Source organism: Vicia villosa, unplaced genomic scaffold (assembly GCF_029867415.1).
Source record: "Vicia villosa cultivar HV-30 ecotype Madison, WI unplaced genomic scaffold, Vvil1.0 ctg.000525F_1_1, whole genome shotgun sequence".
NCBI lineage: Eukaryota > Viridiplantae > Streptophyta > Magnoliopsida > Fabales > Fabaceae > Vicia > Vicia villosa.
This window is the reverse complement of record NW_026705243.1, coordinates 27970-39989: the sequence shown is the minus strand read 5'-3', so window position 1 is coordinate 39989 and position 12020 is coordinate 27970. Positions and strand designations below refer to the sequence as shown.

The following is a 12020-nucleotide window of genomic DNA, read 5'->3' as shown; positions in this document are numbered from 1 at the left end:
GTAATTCAATTCAACGCTTTAACTTTATCTTGCTTCTTCTTCTTCTTCGCTTCTTTTTCTATGTGGTTTCTGCGTATTGAATCTTTTGCGTGTTCTTGCTGCGTGTTGTTATTGTTGTTGAAGATGACGATGCCCCTGGAGCGTGTCGAAGATTGAAGCTAGGGTGAATACGTGTTTTGTGGATTCGTGATTGAGGTGCAGAGTTGAGCGAAGATGATGATTGAACGAGATTGATTGAAGGTCACGAAGTGATGGAGGTGGATGATGGTTGCAGGTGAGGTTGGAGAAGGGTGATTGAGAGTGTGAAGAGATGAAGATGATGATGAATGAAAGTGAGAAATGGTGGAGAATCTGTGAAAATGGTGGAGAGACTTGAAGCTGAGTGAAAGTCCAGTTATATAGAGTTTCCAGGTTAGTTACTCTTCTCAATTTTTCTGTTATGATTCAGTTAGAATTCTGTTAGGAATCCGTTTAGTGGTTATGGCAGTTATCTGTTGGTAGTTAGTTAGAAAGTGGTTACTGGTAGTTACAAGGTGAGAGTTATAAAATTCTGTTATTGAAGTTAGCTGCAGCTTTGTTAGTTAAGGGAAGTTTGAATGAGGTGTCGGATTTGAAAGTTGGAAAGGTTTAGAGGTTATGTAAGTATAAGTTTTGTGAATGGCTGCTGATTTTTATGTGTTGTAGGGACTGGTTAGGAATTAGTTAAGGTTTTGGAATATATGGCTGAGACTTGCAGTAGGTTGTTAGGGGTTTTTCCATGTTGTGACTGAATTTTGTTGTGACTGAGTTTTGATTTCAGGTCAGTGAACGGGTTCTTTTGGTCTATTTTCTGGACTGGCATTCCAATGAGACACATGAATATTGGTGGTTTAGAAATTGGAGACAAGGATGGCGCATTTGGAATGAAAAGAGGCATACAGAAACAGGATCGGAGCAAGATTTGTGGACTTTGGTCAAAAGAGTTACTAAGTTCATATCAAATGTGTACTCCATGTTTTTAAATGTAATTCCACATTTTTTGTAGAATATTTCCTTTTGAATTTGTAATAAGCCTGATATGTATCTCAAATGCATTGGACTTTGAATATAATTTGTAAACTTTGTACAGACTTGTATAACCTTGTAATGGAGCTTGCGAATGATTCTTTTTGTTGAATTGAAAATAACTTGTGATGGAGCTTGCGATGGAATTTGGGATGGAATGATATGTACAATGTAATTTGGCTTTTTGTAGAAACTTTTGAGTGATGTAATGGTATTTGAAGGTGTTTGGTGCAGCCTTGATCAAAACTTGTCCATACATTTTGAATTAATCTATGCAAATCTCAGACTTTCTTGATAAATTGAATTCCAATTAAGGAACCTTGTGCTGAATACTTAAGTTACGTGTTCGTAAGTCAAAAGATTTATCAAAATGACATTCACAAATTTGATGAACAATTGAGCTCATAGTCTTCTTGTATAAGCTCCAGTCGTAGCATTATAACTCATACTTCTTGGTTGGTGAAAAATGCATTCAATGGATGATTTATATAGGTCCAAACCCTTGAGCTCTTGAAGAGAAATAATTAGGAGGAGACACCTTAATTCATATGATCCCTAGTTGAAATGCTTCCAAGCCCAGCACAAGGGATTGGAAACCTTAATTTCAAAGATCCTTAATCCTAATGCTAAGTTACAGTATGATGAATGATGTGTTAGATGACCTAGTAGATGAGATTATGAGATGCATAAGCCAATTAAGAATAATTAGATGGGCAAATTTTGGGGTGCAACAGCTGCCCCTATTTAATCGTCTTAAACCTGAAGGTGAGATTGGCGCTAACCTTTCGATCATTCAAGGTAGAAGAAGATTAAATATCAAGAGAACCTGAAAATTTGCCTGATGAGAGATAGGATCCACTGGGAAAAGATGGTGTCAACTCTACTGAGGAAGAACGTATCAATTCTGGATTAATCGAATTAACTCTGGGTTAGAAATGAAATAAACATCAACTCTGGGTTGAAAAAGAAAAAGTGGGTCAACTCTGGGTCGAAGACTAAAGGGAAGTCAACTCGGGGTCGAGAAAGAAAGAAAGGAAATCAACTCTGGGTTGAGAGAAAGTAATTGGATAAAGACTATGGGTTGAAAGTGGAAAGATGAACAATTAGAAATAACCGTCAACTCTGGGTTGAGTGGGAAAATGATATCAATAAGACATATTCGTCAACTCTGGGTTGAGTGGGAAAGACAAAAGATAACCGTCAACTCTGGGTTGAATGGGAAAAAGGATCAATTCTGGATTGAATAAAGGATGCCCGTCAACTCTGGGTTGAGTGGGAAAGAAGAAATCAATTCTGGATTGAATAAAGGATGACCGTCAACTTTGGGTTAAATAAAAAGTAACCGTCAACTCTGGGTTGAGCGGGAAAAATGAACAAATAGAGATGACCGTCAACTCTGGGTTGAGTGGGAAAAGGAATGATCAATTCTGGATTGAACAAAGGATAACCGTCAACTCTGGATTGAGTGGAAAAGAAAGACAATGATCAACTCTGGGTTGAATAAAAGATAACTGTCAACTCTGGGTTGAGTAAAAGATAACCGTCAACTCTGGGTTGAGTGGGAAAAGGAATGATCAATTCTGGATTGAATAAAAGATAACCGTCAACTCCGGGTTGAGTGGGAAGTAGAAATGATAACCGTCAACTCTGGGTTGAGTGGGAAAGAGAAATAAGATATAACCGTCAACTCTGGGTTGAGAGGGGAAGAGAAATCAATTCTGGATTGAATAAGGGATAATCATCAACTCTGGGTTGAGAGGGGAAGAGAAATCAATTCTGGATTGAATAAGGGGTAACCATCAACTCTGGGTTGAGAGGGGAAAAGGATAAAGAATAACCATCATCTCTGGGTTGAGTGGGAAAAGACAAGGAATCAACTCTGGGTTGAGTAAAAGATAAGCGTCAACTCTGGGTTGAGCGGGAAAAGAAAAGAGACAACCGTCACCTCTGGGTTGAGTGGGAGGAGATAATTAACTCGGTTAAAAGATGGAGGGAAAGTCAACTCTGGGTTGAACTCAAAAACATCAACTCTGGGTTGAAGAAAAATGACCATGATTGGCTTTGGGAGATGACACCACAATGGTAACTCTGAGTGATCCAGTGGAATATCGATTGATTGCTTGTAGGGACCTCATCTGATGAGTAACTTGGCTTATGCTTCATATGCAAATGTTTGATTTACTTTATGCACTTCTGAAGATGCGATGCAATGATTTCTATATGCAGTGTACTGATGGATTTGTCAGGGTTTTTGCTTTGCGTGGAATAGATTAGGCGGAGTTCTGAAACTCTGTTCGAGATTCAAGGTGGGGTGGATGCCCCTGTTTTATTGATGATTGGATCATGCGAGTGAAATGATAATGAAAATGCAATGATTATGCATGACGTATGTATGATTATGAATGGAATGATTGTTTCCATGATACTAGGAATGAATGGAGTGTTCCTTGTAGGAAGGTCATTGCTTGAAGGATAGAACTTGTGGAGGTGAGGTGTTTAGCTTGACTCCTCGACACTTATCTCGATATCTGACACTTGCTTGAAGATGAGGAGATGAATTGTTACTAGCTTGCCCCAGCTCGTAGGATCTTCTTGAGATATGACTTTGATATGTTTGAATCATGGAGATTAGCAATGGTCTGCCCTAGTGTAGATCATGGGATGAATGCCCCAGATTGAAAGGAACTCTTCCACCAGATGGATGCTTCAGGTATTTGCTTTGCGGGTGACCAACCTTTGCCTTTGTAAGATTACTCGACGGTATTTCGATGTTGAACTTTCCTTGGTATCAAGTACTTACTTTCTGATTAGAGACAATTCTATTTTGAAAGAGATAGTGAGAATGCAATGCACATGTTAATCTCAGAAGAAAAGGTTTTTTATTTGTCGAAATGTTGTATTGATACTAACACAAATGAAAAGCAACATTAGGAGTCAGTTTGACATGATTTTACAGTTTGTATGCTTTCGGAACGAACCCTGCTTCAATTAGGACTTTTGAGGGTTGTAACGTGGCCGGGTTCGCGGTTTAAGAAATAAAGGATAAAGGCTCAAGTTCTACTTAACCCACCCCTTCTTCGTGATGTTCTCCAGTCCTACGTTCAGTTAGCTTGACACGAGTGTTCACCTTTCAGGAAGGGTTGTAATGAATGAGGATCCTTTATGGCTTTGATGGAGGTGGCAGCCACCCTTTGATGCTTTTGTTGATGGTCACAACAACTTGTCCCTTGGAGGATTTCTTTCTTGTGCTTTGCCTTTTGCTTTCCCTAACTTTTGCCTGGACAGAAAGTTTCTTTTGATATTGGTGTTCGTTGTCCAGCGGGATATGCCCTAATTTTTGCCTAAGTCATTTGCTTCAAAGCTTTATTATTTTTTTTGACTTAGCGGGCTATTGCTTCTTTCTTCCTTTTTTCTTTTGATCATGATTCATAACTTTCTTTTTTTTATTCTTTTTGTCTCGTTCGGGAACAAGTTGTATGACTTTGATGATTGACTTGATGAAAAGGTTGTGACTGCCTTCTTCTCAGTGAATGAGAGACATCCATTGTGGATTATGCTCTTCTTCTTTGTTGTGAGAAATAGAATATGATTGATCCTCTGATGGAATACCTGAAAGTTGAACGCTCGGTCGCACTAACTGAAGACTACCCTGCCCCTGGTTAAGATTGAGGGTTTTATATATTTGAAAAGAAACTACTACTCCTTAGGCTCAAAGGGGTTGACGAAGGTTTCACTCCCTTATAACTCCGGTGTTTAGGAATTGAAACAATGCCTGTACATCATCAGCAGGACCTTGTTCCAAAAGCATACAGTTAGTAGTTCATGTGTTTTTTGATTTTTCATCATTCTCCTTTTTTAATTGCTTAAGACAAATGAGTTGAATATCAATGAACATAATGACAAAGATGAAATGATTTGAGAAAAACATGTATATTACATTATTTTTATTTATTCAAACAGAATGAGTTTCTTACAATGAGAAGTACTTGATAACAACAAAAGCAATACAATTGAAAATACTAAAGAAATCTATACAATGGCAAGCTTGGCCTTATTCTAATGCAAATGAAATGTTCTCTGACAAACATAAAGTCTTCAGGGCCCACTGATGGAAGGTGCCCCTTTATGAGGCATGGGGTTTTCTGATAGTAGCTTGATCTTGTTTGTAATTCCCCATGATTCTTTTTCTATGAGCTCTCGTCAGATATCGGTGTGGAGGAATCGTCTTGACTGATCTGATGGAGAGGAAGAGTGGTAAGAGTCTTGGTAACCATGGATGCATATGCATGAATGCAAAAATGTTAATGAAGATGCAAATGTATCATAAATCAGGATCAAGGATCAAGGCCTCTTGGGTAACAACTTCTCATGGTCAATAATATATGGTCGAATCCTCCAGATTCAGAGGTTCGACGTTGCTTTCTGGATAAACAGCTTGTGCATAAGTCAAAGATGGTCGAACCCTCCAGATTCAGAGGTTCGACGTTGATTCTGATAGATAGCTTTTGCATAAGTCATATAAGGTCAAACCTCCAGATTCAGAGGTTCGACGTTGATTATGATAGATAACTGATGTATAGCTTCTGTATAAGTCAAATGTCCCAGGATCAAAGGTTCGACGCCTTTTTAAATACCAGGAGAACCAATAGTCACCAACAGGACATGAATAGTCACCAACAAAACCGAGTCACCAACGGTACCTGTCATGTATATCCCTCCCCACTCACGGGTGTAGTCTAGGTCAGGGTAGGTCAATATGGCAACCAGCGTGATCAGTTCTCCTGAGATACCACCATTGTTGCATCTACATGCCAACGATGATACCCCATTTGAACCTCGACTGGGCGTGGGTCTCATGATCGCACTAGACAAGACCTAACATCTCATCGGCGTCATGACTATCCACTCTATCCTAGGTATCCTATGTGTCACTCTGGCCTGGGTATTGGGCCTTTTACCTCAAATCAGTAACATCCCATCCCAACAGAACAGCATAATAATAATCATAGTATATGAAAATAAAATGCGATACATAAAGAAATAAAGCAATAAAGCAATAAAGCAATAAAGCAATAAATAAACACCCAAAGAAAAGAAAACAAACAAAAGCTAGGATCGACTAAGCTAGATCCCCAGCAGAGTCGCCAGCTGCCGCACGCCCGCGAAAATGAACAACAGAGTCGCCACCAATATATTTATCCCAAAGAGGGAAAGGAATATCAGGAAACCTAAGGTGAAGGAACAGGGTCTTGCGACCAGAGAATCAAGGTACGGGAGTCGGTTACGCAAGGGGAAGGTACTAGCACCCCTCACGCCCATCGTACTCGATGGTATCCACCTATGTTTGTTTCTATCTAAAGGGTGTATAAATCTAAAGCTTAATTACTAAGGGAATGCATGCAAATGAAAGAAAAAGAAACACGGGGAAAATAAGGTTTATAAATAATTGTGCTCGTTCAAGCCCCGCGACTTGATGCCTACGTATCCTTTTCAGGAATCAGAGCGCCGTAGTTCGGCTCCTTAGTTTTTGTTTGTTTTTGTGTTTTTTAGTGGACGGCGTTACATTCGCACTCCGCTGCTCGACCTCTGGAGTCTTAAGCTGGGGATGGAGCGGAAATAACGTGTCCGATTAGGAGAAAGAATGCCCTGAAGGCAAGAGGTAGAATGCCTCGGAGGCAAGAGAGAAAAAGAGATTGGTTTGTGTCTTTTATGTGTGATTCCATGATGGACGAAAACCTACTACAAGGCATCGCATCACTTCCTCACTTTGATTAGCTCTGAGCCTTTATTAGATATTTTGAAGTGTTTTTGTTTAGGTGTCTTTTAAGGGAAATTAATTTGTGACTTGAATCATGCCATAAAAGGAGTTTTTTTGAATATTTAGAGAATGCACATCGAGGCCTACGCCACAATCGTTTCTCTAAATGAAATACAGTTTTTGAATATATAGAGAATGCACATCGAGGCCTACGCCACAATCGTTTCTCTAAGTAACGGTTAAGAAATACACCGAGGCCTACGCCTCAATCATTTCTCTTCCGCTAAGTGGGAAAGAACATACATCGGGGCCTACGCCCCAATCATTTCTTTCACACTAAAAAAAAGGCATTTAGCATGATTCGCGTCGTCCTTTATTAATGTTTTAAAGTTGAAAAGAAAAAGAAGGAAAACTAGCCTAAAATGAATAACTAGCCTAATGTTATGAAAGGGGATTTCTAGATCCTAATGTTATCATGGTCTCTACCTAAAGTTAGGAATGAACGAAATTACAAGCACAAGCAAAGATCAAAATTACAAGTAAAAATTACAAGTAAACAATGATACAAAATTAGTGCAAAAATGACTAAAAGAATGACTTGAAATATGGTACAAAACATGGACGCAAATGATGCAAAATATAGTACCAAAAGTGAATTAAAGGACTATTATTTTTATTGATTTTTATATGACATAGAACAAGAATTCTAATCAAGCAAAAGAATTAAAATACAAGCCTAAACTAATATTTTTTAGTGATAGTGAAGATTAGTGTTTTTATTACCTAAGAGAAATTGATGAAAAAAACTAATTAAACCCAAATAAAGGATATAAACAGGGGGGTGAATAGTGAAAATGGGATTGTGAAGAGTAACTGGGCGCAGGCCCATGGAGAGAAGCCCAGGGTGATGTTTTTGTTTTTATTGCCAGAATGTGCGCATGGGCCTTCAGGGGGTGTGAATAATATTTCGGCCCAGGAGTTTTTTGTGTCACAGCATTTTTGTTAAAAAGAAAACTAAGAAATTTCATGGGCTAACTATGGGGGGTGCAAATCGTAATTTCGTGGCCCAAGAGCATTGTTCAGATTCATCAAATTATATTATTCAGTTTTATTCAAAAAAAGAACCAACTAATCAACTTAATAAACCCATTAATCACTAGATTCTGCTTAGTCTCAATTCCAATTCAACATACGAATACGTTTAGTATCAATTAATCAGGTTAGAAGTTAATTAGTCTTTTTCATTATCACTTAATCATTCCTTAATAATAAAAAATAATAAAAACATTGAAAGGGGAAAATAGGGTTAGTTTGTACCGATTCAGCTTCTTCTCTCTCGTTCTCGCCTTTTCCTCTCCGTGCCCTTCTCTTCCGTGAACGAGTGCGGCGGCCGGCAATACTCCTCCTTCTCCGATCGAAACCAACTCGCAAACGCCGACTGACCTCTCTCTCCCCTCAAACGCAGCGACGCCTCTTAGCTCTCGTCTCCGATTTGACTCAGCTCTCACTCTCTTCTTCGTCCGTTCTCTTCACGTTTGTTCGTTGTTGTTGCCGAAATTGATGAATGAATCGGCGATGATGATGATGATTTGGTGTTCTCGTGCAGAGATGACGTGGAGGCTATTTGAAGATGCTGAGATGCGATGTGAAGATGATGAAATTAGCGGTGAAGATCGATGATGAAGATGATAAAGAACGGTTCAGAGAAGGTTTTCTTCGTTTTCTGTTCTCATCTCTCTGTTATGCGATTCTTATCTCTGAAATTCTGTTATGTTCTCGTTCTTGCAGATTCTCGGTGATGATGGAGAAGGAAGTGAATGAAGAGGTGGAAGGTTGTATGGAGGTCGAAGCTGGAGGTTCTGAGAAGATTCGTGAGAGAATCATGGAGGGTGGAAAGGTCGAGAGAGGATGGTTGAAGATGATGATGGTGAAATTGGTTCAGAGGTGGTGAAGAGATGAAGCTGAGTATGAGAGGTGCAGGTTGTGAATGGAGTCGAGTGAGATGGAAGGTGATGAAGAAGATGGTTGAATGTGTCTTTCTCAGGTTAATTCTCCCCGACTTTCTATGCTGCCAATTCTGTTATATCCTGTTTCCCTCTTCTTCTATCAATTCTGTTGGTGAACTGTTAGAATCGGTTAAATTCTGTTAGAAAAGTTAGTTGGTGGTTAGAAGTTGTTCTGATTTCTGTTATTCAGTTAGAGAATTTGTTAGGTAGTTTTGGTTCACTGAATGTTAGGATCGGTTAGAGAAGTTAGTTATAGGTGTTGGTTTGTAACTGAATTAGTTGGGAAACTGTTATAGGGAGTTGGGAAATTCTGTTGGAAACTGTTTGGGATATGAATGACTGTTGGTTAGTAATAGTTATGTGATTGTTTAGGGACTGGTTTCTGTTAAATACCAGTGAACTTGTTAGATTTTGAATGGATGTGGAGTGTTTGAATTATGCAGGGCTGTTTTTGTTGTTTCGGATGCAGAACTGACTTTCTTATGATTTTGCAGCAGGTGGGGTTGGTTATGAGATATTGGTTATAGGTTAGGGATCTGTTTTGATTTGTAGATCTTTTCCAGGTGTAAATACATAAGTTTAATGTGGCCGCAAATTTCCATGAATTTTGTATTGAGATGATGTTGGATGAATGTTGGTATGGATTGTAAGCTGCCTCTTTTAATTTGTAGGTTTTGGTAAGTTGATTGCATTGATTTGGACTAACAGTTCAACTTGAACCTAGCTCACTTTTGTTGTTTGGTTTTTGGACAGATTTCTGAGTGAGCATTGAGCTAGACGCCACTCTTGTACCGGGCTGAACGGAGATTGCACTTTCAGTTTTTTGGAAAATATTGCACAACCTGAGCCCTTTGGAACAAATTGTTTGGAGCCTGATGAATTGTTATTGTCAGCTGTTTTGAGCCTTTTATTTTTTTATTGCAAATCTGGTTGGATTATGAAAGTAGGGTTGTAACACTATATAGCAGTAACAAAAGTTTGAAACTCATACTGTTATTTGTGAAACTTTGGTGTCTTGAATAAAGTTTAAACTCTTTCCTCCTTTCAATGTGTATCATAAAACGAATCTTGAATAAAGTTCCAATGAATTTTAAATGTGCAGCTTGAATCTGTAGCACCAAAAATTATTCTAAAATGGACTTTAGTCGAAACGTGACTGAGTCCCTAGCCTTGAAACAGCGACATATCTCTTATCCAACCCTCGCAAATAACCAAAGTAACTTACTTAAAATATGAATCAACTTGAATTGACAAAATAAATCCCAATAACTCCACTTCTTTTTTCTTGCATCCGATTCAATTAATGATTTATAATCCATATAATCAAGTAGCCCCTCCTTAATAGACGATGAGAAATTCCGTAGACACTGAAAATCTACCTTGTTATTTACATCTCAAGTCTCATCACAGTAATGAAAAGTATCCTTAGAATCACCACAAACATGGGATAAAAAGGATCTAATTTTGTAAACTTTGATGGAGGAAACATTGTGACCTTGACTCAAGATGAGAATCTTAAAATAATGTCACAACCCCGGCTCTTCATGACCTTAGATCCCAGGTTCCAGATGCTTATGTGATTAATGAATGCGGAGTTACATAATGCCCTAATAAAGGTATGCAAATGAAATGTAAAGCTTAAGCCAATTATGAGTAAAATTAGGTGGGCAAATTTTGGGGTGCAACACTCAAGACCAGACATCATGTTTAGTGTGTGTATGTGTGCAAGATATCAATCTTGTCCAAAAGAATCTCACTTGAAAGCTGTCAAGAGAATTCTGCGATACTTACGTGGAACTACTACATATGGCCTATGGTATCCAAAAGGAAATGAGTGTCATTTGGTAGGATTCTCCGATTCAGATTTTGCTGGCTGCAAATCCGATAGAAAAAGCACTAGTGGAACGTGTCATCTATTCTCAAACTCATTAATAAGTTGGCATAGTAAGAAACAAGTATCGGTTGCATTATCCACTGCTGAGGCAGAATATGTAGCTGCTGGAAGCTGCTGTGCACAAATATTATGGCTCAAGCAACAACTTCTTGACTTTGGTATTAAGCTTGATCACATACCTATCATGTGCGACAACACAAGCGCCATAAACTTGAGTAAAAATCCTGTCTTACACTCACGTACCAAACACATTGAAATAAGGCATCACTTTCTACGAGATCATGTAGAGAAAGGAGACGTTACTTTTGAACATGTAGAAAGCAAGAAGCAACTAGCTGACATCTTCACCAAACCGCTAGCAACGGAGCAATATTTCAACATTCGTAGGGAATTAGGGATACTCGATATCTCTAATTTGGGCTAATTACGTTTGTTTTCTCTTAATATTATTTCTTTACTTTATGTGTATATCTATTTGTCTTGCTAACATTTTTTTAGCATAAAGGTAGTTCATCATCAAGCCAGGCGTCATATTGAAAAAGCGGTAACGTAATTGTTGTTCACTTCCAAAAATATTATTGATACTATAATATGCTATCAATTAACATGCTTATAGTGACCTCATGCATAAAAACTGCTCCTGCTCACATATGTGTCTCATTCTACCATTAACTACCTTTTACCTACTATACTATACATGCTAGCATTATTATCTATGGTTCTCTTGTTACTCTTCTATTCTCCTGTTTTCTCTTTTTGATGTTGACAAAGGGGGAGATAGATGCTGGATGTACGGGGGAGCTTTGTTGAGAGATTGCCCTGTTGAGAGATAGATGCTGGATGTACGGGGGAGCTCTGCTGAGTCTTTATTATTTACTACCAGAGCTTAGTCGAATGGTTTGCCATCATCAAAAAGGGGGAGTATGTGAATACAAGATTACACTCAAAGATGTTTTTGATTCATGGCAAACCCAAATAAGCATGCAAACAACAAGACTGAAGCAGAAAACTTAAAGAAAAGCAAGCATTGATCACTCATAAGTCAATCCATTATGTGTATGTGTTTATAGGTTGCCTCAACACAAGCAAAACAAGAAGAATGCAGAAAATCAGCAGTTAGGTCGACCTACTGTCAATCTAGGTCGACCTAAAATGAAGGAAAATCAATATACCTCTGCTAGGTCGACTCACAGACCATTTAGGTCGACTCAAAATGAAGAAATCTTCATATCAGTCTGCTAGGTCGACCTACATGGTAACTAGGTCGACCTGATCTGTGAAAATGTCCCCAGAATGCATCAGAAGAGGATTCTGGTCG

At 38.6% G+C, this 12020-nt stretch overlaps 1 protein-coding gene across 2 annotated transcripts in view; it reads left to right on the top strand.

Moving 5' to 3' along the window:
- LOC131629145 (uncharacterized) overlaps positions 1-10776 on the top strand; it is a 44318-nt gene extending 33542 nt beyond the window's left edge. The window contains exons 2-4 of one of the 2 annotated variants that reach the window (XM_058899948.1): positions 124-411; positions 800-8511; positions 8591-10776. The gene's annotated coding sequence lies outside the window, so the exon portion shown is untranslated. Of the gene's footprint in view, positions 1-123; positions 8512-8590 lie in introns of both variants that reach the window. The other variant, XM_058899947.1, reaches the window with a different exon arrangement.
- Positions 10777-12020: the final 1244 nt, after the last annotated feature.